Genomic DNA, 19,275 nt, shown 5'->3' on the forward strand with positions numbered 1-19,275 from the left:
CCTTCTGGCTGTCAAAGCCTCGACAACCTGTGCTGCCGCCTCTGCCCCTTCTGGCTGTCAAAGCCTCGACAACCTGTGCTGCTGCCTCTGGTTCTTCTGGAAGTCAGAGACTCGATGACCTTTGCTGCTGCCGCTGCCCCGTCTGGCTGTCAAAGCCTCAACGATCTGCGCTGCTGCCACAGCCTCTTCTGGCTGTCAAAGCCTCAACGATATGCGCTGCTGTCTGCCTCTTCTGGCTGTCAAAGCCTCGACGATCTTCGCTGCCGCTGCTGCCCCTTCTGGCTGTCAAGCCTCGACGATATGCGCTGCTGCCTCTTCCTCTTCTGGCTGTCAAAGCCTTAATGAACTGTGCTGCTGCCTTTGCCTTTTCTGGCTGTCAAAGGGTTGACGACCTGCGCTGCCGCCGCTGCCCCTTCTGGCTGTCAAAGCCTCGACGGCCTGCACTGCTGCCGCTGCCTCTTCTGGCTGTCAAAGCCTTAATGAACTGTGCTGCTGCCTATGCCTCTTCTGGCTGTCAAAGGGTCGACAACCTGCGCTGCTGCCGCTGCCCCTTCTGGCTGTCAAAGCCTCGACGGCCTGCACTGCTGCCGCTGCCCCTTCTGGCTGTCAAAGCCTCGAAGTCCTGCGCTGCCGCCGCAGCCCCTTCTGACTGGGAATCTGGAGACCCATTAAAAATCACAGGCGGGTGAAGCCTGTGAACATGGGATTCGGCGGGCACCCTTTGCACCTCCCCTACCCGTGGGGAAACCCGGTTTCAGGTATCCGGAGCGACGTGGGGTGAGCGGCACGGTGCTTAGATTCGACTGCTTCTTCCACGGAGCGAAGCCGCTATGCTGTTGCCGGAGAGCGCTGACTTTTTTCTTGTGGACAATTTGACTTTAAAGCAACTACCCATGAGTAGAGCTGAAGCAGGAGAATTGAATTTTTAAACGTCTAATTTGGTATCGAAACGGGGAGGTTCAACACAGGAAGTCCGCCTTCCCCTTTTGTAACTAGACTGAAGCAACGAGGCTGCAAGCTGAAGTCTTTGAAAGCCTATTGTAAAGGACTAAATTTCCATTGGTAAAAAACATTAAACCCCCCTTGGAGGCCGGAGAAGGGGGGAGGGAGTTTTGGACGGAGCATGTCTGCAGGAGAGAGCGAAGAGAGTTAAAATACCACTGCTCCGACCCTGGAAACGGGCTGGTAGCAGGACTGACGTTCATTGACAGTGATTAGAATGTTCATTGACAGCTAGCTAAATAAGAGAAATACATTGTTTCCACTGTCTCTGTCTGCTCTTAAAAAGGAGTAAAAGTAACTGAAAATTGAAACTAACTTCATTGTTTGAACTGTGTTTAAAAGGGGACATTACGGATTAATATAAATAGAAACTGTTTCCCCCTAGAGGAAGCTTTTGAAACTGTTACAAGTGCTGGGCTGGGGAAATTTCCAGCTGCAAGATAAAAAACTGTGTGACTCTGGGACTGACCTTGAATCTTTTAAGTGTTATGGCAAATGGAAAGGAAAAAACAGACCAGTCAATTCCTGAAAAAACATTAAGGTCTGGGAAGACTTTGCAGCAACCCAGGAGAGCCTCAACATCAGCCCCCCTGCCTCTTCAGCTGCTGTACCAGCATACTCAAAATCAAGAGGAATGTCAACAGAAGAGGCCTTAGCGGTTGCATTAAGCAAGATAAATGATTCATTGTAACAGCTTAACAAGAAAGTGGATGTGGCAACCACTAAAATTGATTTAGTATAAATAATCTGGGTCAAAAGGTGAATACCAGTACAGAAACCATTCAGAAATTGATACAGGAATCTACTTTGATACAGCAGACTGCGGAGGAAGCCAGGGAAAAAGCTGTTGCTGTGGAATGTAAAGTAACACAACTGGAGAGAGAGAGAGTCCCAGCCCTACAGAGGCAACTTGATGACCATAAGTTGAAGCTTGCTATGATTGAACTTAAAGAAAAACAGACAAATCTGAGGATCAGAGCTTTACCTGAATTGGAGAAGGAAAGTTTGATCAGAGCTTTACCTGAATTGGAGAAGGAAAGTTTGATAGACTTTCTCACGCAGGAATTTGCCAACTTTTGGGACTTGGACTTGGGCCGAGAAGAGTTTAGAATTGTGAAGGCCTTCAGACTTGGAAGAGGAGGGAAAAAAGAGAAGAATAGAATAAGAGATTGCTTGATTACCCTCCAAATCAAAGAAGAGAGAGACAGAATATTGGGTTGGCACTACCAGAAGAACTTAGAAGTACAACAGTCAAGAGTGGAAATTTTTTAAGACATCCCGAAATATCTCTTGGATCTTAGGCCTAACTACAGAGACTTGGTTGCCCTGCTGAGAAGGAATAAAATCATCTTTAGGTGGGAGTTTCCACAAGGTCTATCTTTCAGTTTCAAAGGAAGGAAAATAAAAATAAGATCAGTAGAAGATAAAGTAAAGTTTTGTATAAATACGAAGAAGATCTGCAGAAGGAACTTGGAAAAGGGCCACGAGCATCGGATAGAAGATCACCAGATAGAGGACTAGAGCAAAGAGCATCGGATCACCAAATAGAGGAATATTGGATATATCAGCATTACCCTTTGGATTGGATCCCCCAGTGAACGTGTCACCAACACCACCAACAGAAGAGCAAGCATTGGGCGCAGTTGGAGGAATATCAGTGTAATTACATCATGGCGTTGCAAGTTTTGAGCTGGAATGTAAATGGACTGAACTCCCCAGAAAAAAGGCGGAGAGTCTCATTTATTGAAAAAAGAACAATTGGACTTGAACTGTTTACAAGAAACACATGTGATAAGGCTACACAGGAAGATATTGAGTAATAAAAGATTGGGCCATGAATTTATCTCATCAGATAAAGTTTAAAAAAGAGGAGTGGTCCTTTATGCAAAGGAGAGCCTATCACCGAAATTTATATTCAAAGATGACCAAGGAAGATTTGTTGCAATTGAAATTCAATCACAAGGAGAGCAGTTCTTGATAGTAGGCATCTATGCACCAAATGAAGGAAAATCGGAGTTCTTTAAGAAGTTACATGAGACTCTGATGGATTATATGGACTATAATATGATTTTGATGGGAGATATGAATGGAGTGGTGTCTACAAATATGGACAAGGCACAGAGACAGGTAGTCACTAAAGATGGTAGACTACCAAAAACCTTTTTTGACATGACTGAAAATATGGACTTAGTTGACATTTGGAGAATGAAGAGTCCTCGGGGAAGAGAGGGAACTTTCTTCTCTGAGGCTAAAATGACATGGACAAGAATTGACCAAATTTGGATAACTAGAGGACTGGTTCCGAAGACTAGCAAAGTGGAGATTTGCCCCAAAACTTGTTCTGACCATAATGCTGTGAAGATGGAAATTAAATTGACGCCAATTGGTTCCTTTAGATGGAGGATGAACGATACATTGTTCAGGAATGAAGAAGTGACCAAGAAGGCCCAAAAAAGTCTGAGAGACTATTTTGAGATAAATATGACTACTACAGTGGAAAAAAAGAATAATTTGGGACGCAAGTAAAGCGGTTATGAGAGGATTTTTAATACAACAGAATGCAGTTAAGAAGAGAACTCAAAATGAAAAAAAGGATAAAATCCTGGAGAAAATAAAGGAAGGAGAGAAGAAACTGAGAGCAAAACCAAAGTCACAGGAGATCCTGAAAGAGATAAAGTTATACCAAGTACAATATACGAAGCTGATGAATCAGGAAATAGAATGGAAGATTAAACAGATGAGGCAAAAGACATTTGAATCGGCAAATAAGTGTGGAAAATTGTTGGCCTGGCAAATGAAAAAAAGACAAAAACTTAATACTATTACTAATTTGGAAGTGGAAGGAAAGAATATACAGAACCCAGTGGAGATTAGGAAGTGTTTTCAGAGGTATTTTAAACAACTTTATACACAGGAGAAGCAGAAAGAAATGGATATTGATCGATTTTTGAAAATAAATGGACTACATAAAATCTCTCAGGAAAGCCAGCTAATGTTGAATTACAAAATAACAGATCAGGAAGTGGAAGGGGCCATCCAGAACATGCAATTAGGTAAATCTCCAGGACTGGATGGTTTGACTTCAAGATATTACAGACCTTTGAAAGAATGGTTAATACAACCATTGAAGGAAGTCTGTAATGAAATATTGGAGGGGAAAAGGGCACCAGAGTCGTGGAAGGAAGCTTATATTACACTTATACCGAAAACAGAGACTGAAAAGACACAGCTTAAGAATTACCGCCCCATATTGCTGCTTAATGTGGATTACAATTTTTTTGCAGATATTTTGGCTAAAAGATTAAAAAAGGTGTTCTCCCGGGCAGACATTTGTCTGATAATACGAGGAATATAATTAATATTCTAGAAAAATTACAAGTGAATATCAATACTAAGGCAGTTTTGATTTTTGTAGATGCAGAGAAGGCCTTTGACAACATTTATTGTTTTATGAAGAAGAATCAACAGGGGATGGGGGTAGGTCAAGGTTTTGAAAATGGTATAGGTGCAATTTATTCAGAACAAAAGGCAAAATTAATTGTGAACAATGTAGTGACAGAAGAGTTTAGGATTGAGAAAGGGACACGACAAGGCTGCCCAATTTCTCCATTGCTCTTTATATCGGTCCTTGAGGTTTTGGTAAATATGATTAGAAAGGACCAAGAGGTTAAAGGTATACAACTGGGATCTAAACAGTACTAAACAGTACAAACTGAAAGCATTTGCTGATGATTTAGTATTGACTTTACAGGAGCCAGAATCTAGTACTAAAAGAGTACTGGAACTGATTCAAGAATTCAGACAGGTAGCAGGTTTTAAGTTGAACAAGATGAAAACTAAGGTTTTAGAGAAAAACTTAACTGTGAATGAGAGAGAGAAGTTTCAGGAGGAGACAGGACTAACATTGGTTAAGAAAGTGAAATATTTAGGGGTTAACATGACTGCTAAGAATGTGAACTTATTTAAGGATAATTATGAAAAATGTTGGATTGAAGTGAAAAGGGACTTAGAAATATGGTCAAATTTGAAGTTATCATTGTTAGGCCGAATTGCTGTGATAAAAATGAATGTATTGCCAAGTTGTTTTTGTTTCAAACATTGCAAATTCTGGACAAGATGGATTGTTTCAAGAAGTGGCAGAAAGATATTTCTAGATTTGTCTGGCAGGGCAAGAAGCCTAGAATAAAATTTAAGATATTAACTGATGCTAAAGAAAGAGGTGGATTTGCCCTGCCAGACCTTAAACTTTACTATGAATCAGCTGCTTTTTGCTGGCTGAGAGAATGGCTGCTTCTTGAAAACACTGACATGCTGGATCTAGAAGGTTTCAATAATGCATTTGGTTGGCATGCATATTTGTGGTATGATAAGGTAAAAGCACATAAAGCGTTTAAAAACCATATTGTTAGAAAAGCACTGTTCAATGATTGGATAAGATATAAGGATTTGTTAGAAAAGAAAACCCCAAGATGGTTGTCACCAATAGAAGCGAAGGCACAGAAAAAACTCAATATGGAGGACAAATGGCCGAAATATTGGGAAATTTTGGAACAAGATGGTGACAGAATAAAATTGCAGAGCTTTGAAAAATTGAAAAATAAAGTGCGAGATTGGCTCCATTATTACCAAATAATGGAGGCATAAAATTTGGACAAAAAAGTTGGCTTCCAGGTGGAAAAATCAAAATTGGAAACAGAATTATTAGATCCAAAAACTAAGCATTTGTCAAGAATGTATAACTTGTTGCTGAAATGGAACACTCAGGATGAAACGGTGAAATCTGCTATGATTAAATGGGCAAAAGATGTTGGACATAACATAATGATGGCTGACTGGGAACAGTTATGGACCACAGGTATGAAATTTACGACATGTAATGCCCTAAGAGAGAATTTAATGAAAATGATTTACAGGTGGTACATGACACCAGTCAAGCTTACAAAAAATTATCATTTACCCGACGATAAATGTTGGAAATGTAATGAGACTGATGGTACATTCTTTCACCTTTGGTGGACATGCCCAAGGATTAAGACATTCTGGGTAATGATTTATAATGAAATGAAAAAGGTATTCAAATATACCTTCCTGAAGAAACCAGAGGCCTTTCTCCTGGGCATGGTTGGCCAATTGGTGCCAAAGAAGGATAGAACATTTTTAATGTATGCAACAACAGCAGCAAGAATACTCATCGCAAAGTATTGGAAGACACAAGATTTACCCACCCGGGAAGAATGGCAGATGAAGTTGATGGACTACATGGAATTGGTGGAAATGACTGGCAGAATCCGAGACCAGGAAGAAGAGTCGGTGGAAGAAGACTGGAAAAAGTTTAAAGACTATTTACAGAAATCCTGTAAAATTAATGAATGTTAGGAAAATGTTGGAATGAAGTTATATGGCTTTAGTAGAAATGTTATAAGGAACTAAGTACAAATAGATTATTAGTGTATTAAAGGGAAAAATAAGGTTAGAATATGTTAAGATAATTACAGGACAGAAAACAGAGGAAGATGGAAAGGAATTGCTGAAACAATTAACAGAAGTGGAATACAAAAAGGGAGGTGCGAGGAGGTCGCGGAAATAAGTGAATGAAAGATAAGATACTGAATTTGTTTGATGTGTTTTAAATTGTGTTTGTTTGTTTTTTAGTTTAGTGTGTTACTGTTATGTAGTGTTTTTGTATTGTATTGTATTTTTTTTTATTGTATTGTATTGTTTTTTTATTTGTAGTGTTTAAATTGTTGGAAAAGTAATAAATATTATTTATTTTTTTAAAAAAAGAAAAAAAACACTGACGTGTTGGATCTAGAAGGTTTCAATAATGTTTTTGGTTGGCATGCATATTTGTGGTATGATAAGGTAAAAGCACACAAAGCTTTTAAAAATCATATTGTTAGAAAAGCATTGTTTGATGTTTAGATAAGATATAAGGATTTGTTAGAAAAGAAAACCCCAAGATGGTTGTCACCAATGGAAGCGAAGGCACAGAAAAAAACTCAATATGGAGGACAAATGGCCGAAATATTGGGAAATTTTGGAACAAGATGGAGACAGAATAAAATTGCAGAGTTTTGAAAAATTGAAAAATAAAGTGCGAGATTGGCTCCATTATTATCAAATCATAGAGGCATACAATTTGGACAAAAAAGTTGGCTTCCAGGTGGAAAAATCAAAATTGGAAACAGAATTGTTAGACTCAAAAATCAAGAATTTGTCAAGAATGTATAACTTGCTGTTGAAATGGAACACTCAGGATGAAATGGTGAAATCTGATATCATTAAATGGGCACAAGATGTTGGACACAACATAATGATGGCTGACTGGGAACAGTTATGGACCACAGGCATGAAATTCACGGCATGTAATGCCCTAAGAGAAAACTTAATGAAAATGATTTACAGGTGGTACATGACACCAGTCAAGCTTACAAAAAATTATCATTTACCCGACGATAAATGTTGGAAATGTAATGAGACTGATGGTACATTCTTTCACCTTTGGTGGACATGCCCAAGGATTAAGACATTCTGGGTAATGATTTATAATGAAATGAAAAAGGTATTCAAATATACCTTCCTGAAGAAACCAGAGGCCTTTCTCCTGGGCATGGTCGGCCAATAGGTGCCAAAGAAGGATAGAACATTTTTAATGTATGCAACAACAGCAGCAAGAATACACATCGCAAAGTATTGGAAGACACAAGATTTACCCACCCGGGAAAAATGGCAGATGAAGTTGATGGACCACATGGAACGGGCGGAAATGACTGGCAGAATCCGAGACCAGGGAGAAGAGTTGGTGGAAGAAGACTGGAAAAGGTTTAAAGATTATTTACGGAAATATTGTGAAATTAATGAATGTTAGAAAAATGTTGGAATGAAGTTATATGGCTTTAGTAGAAATGTTATAAGGAATTAAGTATAAACGGATTAATAGAGTATTAAAGGAAAAAATAAGGTTAGAATGTGTTAAGATAATTATAGGATAGAAAACAGAGGAAGATGGAAAGGAATTGCTGAAACAATTAATAGAAGTGGAATACAAAAAGGGAGGTGTGAGGAGGTCGCGGAAATAAGTGAATGAAAGATAAGATACTGAAATTATTTGATGTGTTTTAAACTGTTTTTGTTTTGTTTTGTTAGTTTAATGTGTTAGTGTTATGTAGTGTTTTTGTATTGTATTGTATTGTTTTTCTGTTTTGTAGTGTTTAAATTGTTGGAAAAGTAATAAATATTATATTTTTTAAAAATGAAGAAAGTAGGAAAAACCACTGGGGCGGTAAGATACAATCTAAATCAAATCCCTTATGAATACACAGTGGAAGTGAGGAAAAGGTTTAAGGATTTAGATTTGCTGGACAGAGTGCCTGAAGAACTATAGATGGAGGCTCGCAACATTATACAGGAGGCAGCAACGAAAAACATCCCAATGAAAAGGAAATGCAAGAAAGCAAAGTGGCTGTCCAACAAGGCCTTACAAATAGTGGGGGAGAGAAGGCAAGCAAAATGTGAGGGAGATAGTGAAAGATACAGGAAATTGAATGCAGATTTCCAAAAAATAGCAAAGAGAGACAAAAAGGCCTTCTTAAATGAGCAATGCAAAGAAATAGAGGAAAACAACAGAATGGGAAGAACCAGAGATTTGTTCAAGAAAACTGGAGATATGAAAGTAACATTTCGTCCAAAGATTACCATAATAAAGGACAAAAGTGGTAAGGATGCTAGCAAGGTTATGCTTAAAATTCTACAAGGAAGACTCCCAGAAGTGCAGGCTGGATTTAGAAGAGGTAGAGGAACCAAAGACCCAGTTTCAAACATGCGCTGGATTATGAAGAAAGCTAGAGAGTTCCAGAAAGACATCTACTTCTGCTTCATTGACTATGCAAAAGCCTTTGACTGTGTTGACCACAGCAAACTATGGCAAGTTCTTAAAGAAATGGGAGTGCCTGATCACCTCATCTATCTCCTGAGAAATCTCAATTGGTTCAAAATTGGGAAAGGAGTACGACAAGGCTGTATATTGTCTCCCTGCTTATTTAACTTATATGCAGAATTCATCATGTGAAAGGCTGGGCTGGATGAATACCTAGCCGGAATTAAGATTGCCGGAAGAAATATCAACAACCTCAGATATGCAGATGAAACAACACTGATGGCAGAAAGTGTGCAGGAATTAAAGAACCTTTTAATGAGGGTGAAAGAGGAGAGCGCAAAATATGGTCTGAAGCTCAACATCAAAAAAACGAAGATCATGGCCACTGGGCCCATCACCTCCTGGCAAATAGAAGGGGAAGAAATGGAGGCAGTGAGAGATTTTACTTTCTTGGGCTCCATGGTGACAGCAGCCATGAAATTAAAAGCTGGAGAAAGATGGGGAAAGATGGAGGATGCAAGGAGAAGGGGACAACAGGACGAGATGGTGGGACAGTGTTCTTGAAGCTATGATCATGCGGGAGGCAGTGGAAGACAGGAGGGCCTGGCGTGCTCTGCTCCATAGGGTCACGAAGAGTAGGACATGACTAAATGACTAAACAACAAAAATCCATTAGTCTTCAAAGCAGGGGTTGCGAATCTTTGGCTTGTGAGCCAAATTTCAGCCAGCACAGGTCTCAATTTGACATGTAAGGCTCTTTTTTCCAAACCACAAACCTGTCCTATAATATGCGACATCAGGTGTGCGGCAAAGGCAGCAGCACAGGTTGTCGAGTCTTTGACAGCCAGAAGAGGCAGAGGCAGCAGCACAGGTTGTTGAGGCCTTGATAGCCAGAAGGGGCAGTCGCAGCAGCACATGTCGTTGAGGCTTTGACAGCCAGTAGGGCAGTCGAAGCAGCACAGCTCGTTGAGGCTTTGACAGCCAGAAGGGTCAGAGGCAGCAGCGCAGGTAGTCAAGACTTTGACAGCCAGAAGAGGAAGAGGCAGCAGCGCAGGTCATCGAGGCTTTGACACCCAGAAGAAGCAGAGGCAGCTGCGCAGGTCGTCGAGGCTTTCACAGCCAGCAGACGCAGAGGCAGCAGCACAGGTCGTCGAGGCTTTGACAGCCAGAAGTGGCAGTTGCAGCAGCGCAGCTTGTCAAGTCTTTGACAAGCAGAAGAGGCAGAGGCAGCAGCAGAGGTCGTCAAGGCTTTGACAGCCAGAAGTGGCAGAGGCAGCAGCGCACGTTGTCGAAACTTTGACAGCCAGAAGTGGCAGTCGCAGCAGCACAGGTTGTCGAGGCTTTGACAAGCAGAAGAGGCAGAGGCAGCAGCACAGGTTGTCGACTTTTTGCCAGCCAGAAGAGGCAGAGGAAGCACCACAGGCCATCAAGGCTTTGACAGCCAGAAGACGCAGACGCAGCAGCACAGGTCATCGAGGCTTTGACAGTCAGAAGGGGCTGCGGCAGCAGCACAGGTCATGCAAGCTTTTAAAGCCAGAAGAAGTAGAGGCAGCAGCACAGGTTGTCGAGTCTTTGACAGTCAGAAGAGGCATAGCAGCAGCACAGGTCGTTGAGTCTTTGACAGCCAGAAGGGGCTGTGGCAGAGGCAGCAGCACAGGTCGTCGAGGGATTGACAGCCAGAAGGGGCGGTCGCAGCAGTGCAGGTTGTCGAGTCTTTGACAGCCAGAAGTGGCAGAGGCAGCAGCACAGGTCGTCGAGGCTTTGACAGCCAGAAGGGGCAGTCGCAGGAGCGCAGGTTGTCGAGTCTTCGACAGCCAGAAGAGGCAGCGGCAGCAGCTCAGGTCTTGGAGCCTTTGACAGTCAGAAGTGGCTGCGGCAGCAGCACAGGTCATCGAGGCTTTGACAGCCAGAAGGGGCTGTGGCAGCAGCGCACGTACTCGTGGCTTTGACAGCCAGAAGAGGCAGCGGCAGCAGCACAGGTCGTTGAGGCTTTGACAGCCAGTAGAGGCAGAGGCAGCAGCACAGGTTGTCGAGTCTTTGACAGCCAGAAGAGGCAGAGGCAGCAGCACAGGTTATCGAGGCTTTGACACCCAAAAGAAGCAGAGGCAGCTGCGCAGGTCGTCGAAGCTTTGACAGCCAGAAGAGGCAAGAGGCAGCAGCACTGGTCGTCGAGGCTTTGACAGCCAGAAGTAGCAGTCGCAGCAGCGCAGTTTGTCGAGTCTTTGACAAGCAGAAGAGGCAGAGGCAGCAGAACAGGTCGTCGAGGCTTTGACAGCCAGAAGAAGCAGAGGCAGCAGCACAGGTTGTCGAGTTTTTGACAGCCAGAAGAGACAGAGGCAGCAGCGCAGGCCATCGAGGCTTTGACAGCCAGAAGAGGCAGAGGCAGCAGCGCAGGTCATCGATGCTTTGACAGCCAGAAGGGGCTGCGGCAGCAGCGCAGGTCATCGAGGCTTTGACAGCCAGATTGGGCTGCAGGAACAGCACAGGTCATGCAGGCTTTTAAAGCCAGAAGAAGCAGAGAAACAGGTTGTCGAGTCTTTGACAGCCAGAAGAGGCAGAGGCAGCAGCACAGGTTGTTGAGGCTTTGATAGCCAGACGGGGCAGTCGCAGCCGCACATGTCGTTGAGGCTTTGATAGCCAGAAGGGCAGTCGCAGCAGCACAGCTCGTTGAGGCTTTGACAGCCAGAAGGGGCAGAGGCAGCAGCGCAGGTTGTCGAGTCTTTGACAGCCAGAAGAGGAAGAGGCAGCAGCGCAGGTCATCGAGGCTTTGACACCCAGAAGAAGCAGAGGCAGCTGCGCAGGTCGTCGAGGCTTTCACAGCCAGCAGACGCAGAGGCAGCAGCACAGGTCGTCGAGGCTTTGACAGCCAGAAGTGGTAGTCGCAGCAGCGCAGCTTGTCAAGTCTTTGACAAGCAGAAGAGGCAGAGGCAGCAGCACATGTCGTCGAGGCTATGACAGCCAGAAGAAGCAGAGGCAGCAGCACAGGTTGTCGAGTCTTTGACAGCTAGAAGTGGCAGAGGCAGCAGCGCACGTTGTCGAAACTTTGACAGCCAGAAGTGGCAGTCGCAGAGACTTCCGGGTTAGCGCGAACGGCTAATGGCGGATTCCCTCCGAGCTCCGGAGGGAATCGGCTCTGCTGAGGACGGGTCTTGCCGTGCCGGCGACACGGGGACCCTCAGAAACCGCAGGCGCGGAAGCCTGCGGACTTGGTGACTCGGTGGGCACCTTAAGCGCCCTCCCCGACCCACGAAGAGCCTTTTTAAAGGCTGCGGAGAGGGTACGGAGAGTGGCGTGGTGCTGAGAGTAGACCGCTACCTCAGTAGAGCGAAGCCGCAAGCCATGGCCGGAGAGCGCTGACTTTCTTCCCAAAATTTGGACTGGATAACAAAGGACCCGTGAGTAGTGGAATTTGGACTTTAAAAATTTTATCCTGTGAATTCGGCACGATCGGGGGATGTGTTAAAGGGAAGTCCACACCCCCTCTACTTATAGACGTTTCAAAGCAAGGAACGGAGAATTAAGGCGGAATGAATACTGTTTTGAAGATTTAAAAGTTTCTCACAAATTTGATAGAACAAGATTTTTGTGCTGGAGAGAAAGGGAATTTGGAACTTTGTGTGTATCCCCCCCAAAAAACCCGGGAGTGTCCTATTTGGGTCCCGGAGGAAGAACTGAAAGGAGTTTGACAGCTGTCAAAGAAGCTGTCAAACGGGCGGACAAAGTAAAGAATTTTGCTATTTAATAACTTTAAAGCTGATACATTTGGACTGAGGCGATTGGAAACAAAGTATTGATAATAACAAAGTAACAGATTATTGGAAAAGGACTACTAAATAACTGAAAGCCCCCTAGGGGGAATTAGTGACATTACAATGGCTGCAGAGGGAAAATTACTGGCGGAGATAGAAAAAATGTTCTTTCTCGTGGGAATCCTGCAGGAGCAGAGTATGGCTCTGAGTAAAGTTTTTATGACCTTGAATCCTGAAACAAACAACTCTGCTGAATGCACAAAGGAGATGTATGATAAAAACTCTGCAGCTGAGCAGGAAGAGATGCCTTTGGAATTGACAGAGAAAAAAGAAGGAGTTCAGACACTACAAGTGGAAAATATCAACCAGGAATCTGCAGCGTTAGAGTATGAGCAAGAAGACCTTTGGATTACAGACCTGCGAAAGATGAGAAAGAAGAAGAGAGAAGCCCCTGGAGTACTTGGAATATTAAAACTAGAAAGAACAAAGCAATATGATTGGGACTTTTCTCTTGAGTATGGAAAACTAGATGGCCTTTCGCAGTAAACACTCTTCAACATTCTGAATGAAAGAAAATATGATCTGACTCTGACTGAACTCCTTCGGGGTCTTAGGACCATCAAAGAGGACTACCAATATAGCTGGCAGAGAGGGACTGACAGAGAATCAGACGCCTCGGACGTGAGGAATCCGGGCTAGAAATATTTTTTGTTTGTTTTCTGGACATTTGTCTAGGAAGGGACAGAAACCGGGGCAGGGGGGGGAGAGAATAGAATTATAAAATGTTATGTTTTGTTTTACTTGGTCAATGTGACCTATAATTAATATAATAAAGGGAAAATTTGTGAAGGGGAAGTTAGATCGACCTTAAAAAAAAAGAAATTAATGATTATAAGAGAATTGGATAGTTGAATATAGATAAACAAAAGAATTTAATTTTTAAAAGCAATGTGAATATCTTTAAGAGGTTAGGTAAGAACTTGCTGAATTAATTTTGGAATTGGGATGTAAGAGGAGGGGGTGGGGGGAAGTCAATGAAAGTGGGTAAAGAAACTTAGGGTATGTAATTGTATTTGTGTGTTTGTTTGTCTTTGTCTTTGTGTGTGTGTCTGTTGTTATAAAATGTAAAAACCCAATAAAAATTATTTTTAAAAAAAAAATAAAAAAAAAAGAAGTGGCAGTCGCAGCAGCGCAGGTCGTCGAGGATTTGACAGCCAAAAGTGGCAGTCGCAGCAGTGCAGGTTGTCGAGCCTTTGACAAGCAGAAGAGGCAGAGGCAGCAGCACAGGTTGTCCACTTTTTGCCAGCCAGAAGAGACAGAGGAAGCACCACAGGCCATCAAGGCTTTGACAGCCAGAAGAGGCAGAGGCAGCAGCGCAGGTCATCGAGGCTTTGACAGTCAGAAGGGGCTGCGGCAGCAGCACAGGTCATGCAAGCTTTTAAAGCCAGAAGAAGTAGAAGCAGCAGCACAGGTTGTCGAGTCTTTGACAGCCAGAAGAGGCTGTGGCAGAGGCAGCATCACAGGTCGTCGAGGGCTTGACAGCCAGAAGGGGTGGTCGCAGCAGTGCAGGTTGTCGAGTCTTTGACAGCCAGAAGTGGCAGAGGCAGCAGCACAGGTCGTCGAGGCTTTGATAGCCAGACGGGGCAGTCGCAGCAGCACATGTCGTGAGTCTTTGACAGCCAGAAGGGGCAGTCGCAGCTGCGCAGGGCTTCGAGGCTTTGACAGCCAGAAGGGGCAGAGGCAGCAGCGCAGGTTGTCGAGTCTTTGACAGCCAGAAGAGGAAGAGGCAGCAGCGCAGGTCATAAAGGCTTTGACAGCCAGAAGAGGCAGAGGCAGCAGCGCAGGTCATCGCGGCTTTGACACCCAGAAGAAGCAGAGACAGCTGCGCAGGTCGTCGAGGCTTTCACAGCCAGCAGACGCAGAGGCAGCAGCACAGGTGGTCGAGGCTTTGACAGCCAGAAGTAGCAGCCGCAGCAGCGCAGTTTGTCGAGTCTTTGACAAGCAGAAGAGGCAGAGACAGCAGAACAGGTCATCGAGGCTTTGACAGCCAGAAGTAGCAGTCGCAGCAGCGCAGTTTGTCGAGTCTTTGACAAGCAGAAGAGGCAGAGGCAGCAGAACAGGTCGTCGAGGCTTTGACAGCCAGAAGAAGCAGAGGCAGCAGCACAGGTTGTCGAGTTTTTGACAGCCAGAAGAGACAGAGGCAGCAGCGCAGGTCATCGATGCTTTGACAGCCAGAAGGGGCTGCGGCAGCAGCGCAGGTCATCGAGGCTTTGACAGCCAGATTGGGCTGCAGGAACAGCACAGGTCATGCAGGCTTTTAAAGCCAGAAGAAGCAGAGAAACAGGTTGTCGAGTCTTTGACAGCCAGAAGAGGCAGAGGCAGCAGCACAGGTTGTTGAGGCTTTGATAGCCAGACGGGGCAGTCGCAGCAGCACATGTCGTTGAGGCTTTGATAGCCAGAAGGGCAGTCGCAGCAGCACAGCTCGTTGAGGCTTTGACAGCCAGAAGGGGCAGAGGCAGCAGCGCAGGTTGTCGAGTCTTTGACAGCCAGAAGAGGAAGAGGCAGCAGCGCAGGTCATCGAGGCTTTGACACCCAGAAGAAGCAGAGGCAGCTGCGCAGGTTGTCGAGGCTTTCACAGCCAGCAGACGCAGAGGCAGCAGCACAGGTCGTCGAGGCTTGGACAGCCAGAAGTGGAAGTCGCAGCAGCACAGCTTGTCAAGTCTTTGACAAGCAGAAGAGGCAGAGGCAGCAGCGTATGTCGTCGAGGCTATGACAGCCAGAAGAAGCAGAGGCAGCAGCACAGGTTGTCGAGTCTTTGACAGCTAGAAGTGGCAGAGGCAGCAGCGCAGGTTGTCGAAACTTTGACAGCCAGAAGTGGCAGTCGCAGCAGCGCAGGTCGTCGAGGATTTGACAGCCAAAAGTGGCAGTCGCAGCAGTGCAGGTTGTCGAGCCTTTGACAAGCAGAAGAGGCAGAGGCAGCAGCACAGGTTGTCCACTTTTTGCCAGCCAGAAGAGACAGAGGAAGCACCACAGGCCATCAAGGCTTTGACAGCCAGAAGAGGCAGAGGCAGCAGCGCAGGTCATCGAGGCTTTGACAGTCAGAAGGGGCTGCGGCAGCAGCACAGGTCATGCAAGCTTTTAAAGCCAGAAGAAGTAGAGGCAGCAGCACAGGTTGTCGAGTCTTTGACAGCCAGAAGAGGCTGTGGCAGAGGCAGCATCACAGGTCGTCGAGGGCTTGACAGCCAGAAGGGGTGGTCGCAGCAGTGCAGGTTGTCGAGTCTTTGACAGCCAGAAGTGGCAGAGGCAGCAGCACAGGTCGTCGAGGCTTTGATAGCCAGACGGGGCAGTCGCAGCAGCACATGTCGTGAGTCTTTGACAGCCAGAAGGGGCAGTCGCAGCTGCGCAGGGCTTCGAGGCTTTGACAGCCAGAAGGGGCAGAGGCAGCAGCGCAGGTTGTCGAGTCTTTGACAGCCAGAAGAGGAAGAGGCAGCAGCGCAGGTCATAAAGGCTTTGACAGCCAGAAGAGGCAGAGGCAGCAGCGCAGGTCATCGCGGCTTTGACACCCAGAAGAAGCAGAGACAGCTGCGCAGGTCCTCGAGGCTTTCACAGCCAGCAGACGCAGAGGCAGCAGCACAGGTGGTCGAGGCTTTGACAGCCAGAAGTAGCAGTCGCAGCAGCGCAGTTTGTCGAGTCTTTGACAAGCAGAAGAGGCAGAGGCAGCAGAACAGGTCATCGAGGCTTTGACAGCCAGAAGTAGCAGTCGCAGCAGCGCAGTTTGTCGAGTCTTTGACAAGCAGAAGAGGCAGAGGCAGCAGAACAGGTCGTCGAGGCTTTGACAGCCAGAAGAAGCAGAGGCAGCAGCACAGGTTGTCGAGTTTTTGACAGCCAGAAGAGACAGAGGCAGCAGCGCAGGTCATCGATGCTTTGACAGCCAGAAGGGGCTGCGGCAGCAGCGCAGGTCATCGAGGCTTTGACAGCCAGATTGGGCTGCAGGAACAGCACAGGTCATGCAGGCTTTTAAAGCCAGAAGAAGCAGAGAAACAGGTTGTCGAGTCTTTGACAGCCAGAAGAGGCAGAGGCAGCAGCACAGGTTGTTGAGGCTTTGATAGCCAGACGGGGCAGTCGCAGCAGCACATGTCGTTGAGGCTTTGATAGCCAGAAGGGCAGTCGCAGCAGCACAGCTCGTTGAGGCTTTGACAGCCAGAAGGGGCAGAGGCAGCAGCGCAGGTTGTCGAGTCTTTGACAGCCAGAAGAGGAAGAGGCAGCAGCGCAGGTCATCGAGGCTTTGACACCCAGAAGAAGCAGAGGCAGCTGCGCAGGTTGTCGAGGCTTTCACAGCCAGCAGACGCAGAGGCAGCAGCACAGGTCGTCGAGGCTTGGACAGCCAGAAGTGGTAGTCGCAGCAGCGCAGCTTGTCAAGTCTTTGACAAGCAGAAGAGGCAGAGGCAGCAGCGCATGTCGTCGAGGCTATGACAGCCAGAAGAAGCAGAGGCAGCAGCACAGGTTGTCGAGTCTTTGACAGCTAGAAGTGGCAGAGGCAGCAGCGCACGTTGTCGAGTCTTTGACAGCCAGAAGTGGCAGTCGCAGCAGCGCAGGTCGTCGAGGATTTGACAGCCAAAAGTGGCAGTCTCAGCAGTGCAGGTTGTCGAGCCTTTGACAAGCAGAAGAGGCAGAGGCAGCAGCACAGGTTGTCCACTTTTTGCCAGCCAGAAGAGACAGAGGCAGCAGCGCAGGCCATCGAGGCTTTGACAGCCAGAAGAGGCAGAGGCAGCAGCGCAAGTCATCGAGGCTTTGACAGCCAGAAGGGGCTGCGGCAGCAGCACAGGTCATGCAAGCTTTTAAAGCCAGAAGAAGTAGAGGCAGCAGCACAGGTTGTCGAGTCTTTGACAGCCAGAAGAGGCTGTGGCAGAGGCAGCATCACAGGTCGTCGAGGGCTTGACAGCCAGAAGGGGTGGTCGCAGCAGTGCAGGTTGTCGAGTCTTTGACAGCCAGAAGTGGCAGAGGCAGCAGCACAGGTCGTCGAGGCTTTGACAGCCAGAAGTGGCAGTCGCAGTAGCGCAGGTTGTCGAGTCTTTGACAGCCAGAAGAGGCTGTGGCAGAGGCAGCACCACAGGTCGTCGAGGCTTTGACAGCCAGAAGTGGCAGTCGCAGTAGCGCAGGTTGTCGAGTCTTTGACAAGCAGAAGAGGCAGAGGCAGCAGCACAGGTCGTCTAGGCTTTGACAGCCAGAAGGGGCAGTCGCAGGAGCGCAGGTTGTCGAGTCTTCGACAGCCAGAAGAGGCAGCGGCAGCAGCTCAGGTCTTGGAGCCTTTGACAGTCAGAAGTGGCTGCGGCAGCAGCACAGGTCATCGAGGCTTTGACAGCCAGAAGGGGCTGTGGCAGCAGCGCACGTACTCGTGGCTTTGAAAGCCAGAAGAGGCAGAGGCAGCAGTGCAGGTCGTTGAGGCTTTGACAACCAGAAGAGGCAGCGGCAGCAGCACAGGTCGTTGAGGCTTTGACAGCCAGTAGAGGCAGAGGCAGCAGCACAGGTTGTCGAGTCTTTGACAGCCAGAAGAGGCAGAGGCAGCAGCACAGGTTATCGAGGCTTTGACACCCAAAAGAAGCAGAGGCAGCTGCGCAGGTCGTCGAGGCTTTGACAGCCAGAAGAGGCAAGAGGCAGCAGCGCAGGTTGTCGAGTCTTTGACAGCCAGAAGAGGAAGAGGCAGCAGCGCAGGTCATAAAGGCTTTGACAGCCAGAAGAGGCAGAGGCAGCAGCGCAGGTCATCGCGGCTTTGACACCCAGAAGAAGCAGAGACAGCTGCGCAGGTCGTCGAGGCTTTCACAGCCAGCAGACGCAGAGGCAGCAGCACAGGTCGTCGAGGCTTTGACAGCCAGAAGTGGCAGTCGCAGCAGCGCAGTTTGTCGAGTCTTTGACAAGCAGAAGAGGCAGAGGCAGCAGAACAGGTCATCGAGGCTTTGACAGCCAGAAGTAGCAGTCGCAGCAGCGCAGTTTGTCGAGTCTTTGACAAGCAGAAGAGGCAGAGGCAGCAGAACAGGTCGTCGAGGCTTTGACAGCCAGAAGAAGCAGAGGCAGCAGCACAGGTTGTCGAGTTTTTGACAGCCAGAAGAGACAGAGGCAGCAGCGCAGGTCATCGATGCTTTGACAGCCAGAAGGGGCTGCGGCAGCAGCGCAGGTCATCGAGGCTTTGACAGCCAGATTGGGCTGCAGGAACAGCACAGGTCATGCAGGCTTTTAAAGCCAGAAGAAGCAGAGAAACAGGTTGTCGAGTCTTTGACAGCCAGAAGAGGCAGAGGCAGCAGCACAGGTTGTTGAGGCTTTGATAGCCAGACGGGGCAGTCGCAGCAGCACATGTCGTTGAGGCTTTGATAGCCAGAAGGGCAGTCGCAGCAGCACAGCTCGTTGAGGCTTTGACAGCCAGAAGGGGCAGAGGCAGCAGCGCAGGTTGTCGAGTCTTTGACAGCCAGAAGAGGAAGAGGCAGCAGCGCAGGTCATCGAGGCTTTGACACCCAGAAGAAGCAGAGGCAGCTGCGCAGGTTGTCGAGGCTTTCACAGCCAGCAGACGCAGAGGCAGCAGCACAGGTTGTCGAGGCTTTGACAGCCAGAAGTGGTAGTCGCAGCAGCGCAGCTTGTCAAGTCTTTGACAAGCAG

Source organism: Podarcis erhardii (assembly GCF_964252035.2).
Source record: "Podarcis erhardii genome assembly, chromosome: 16".
NCBI classification, from domain to species: Eukaryota; Metazoa; Chordata; class Lepidosauria; order Squamata; family Lacertidae; genus Podarcis; species Podarcis erhardii.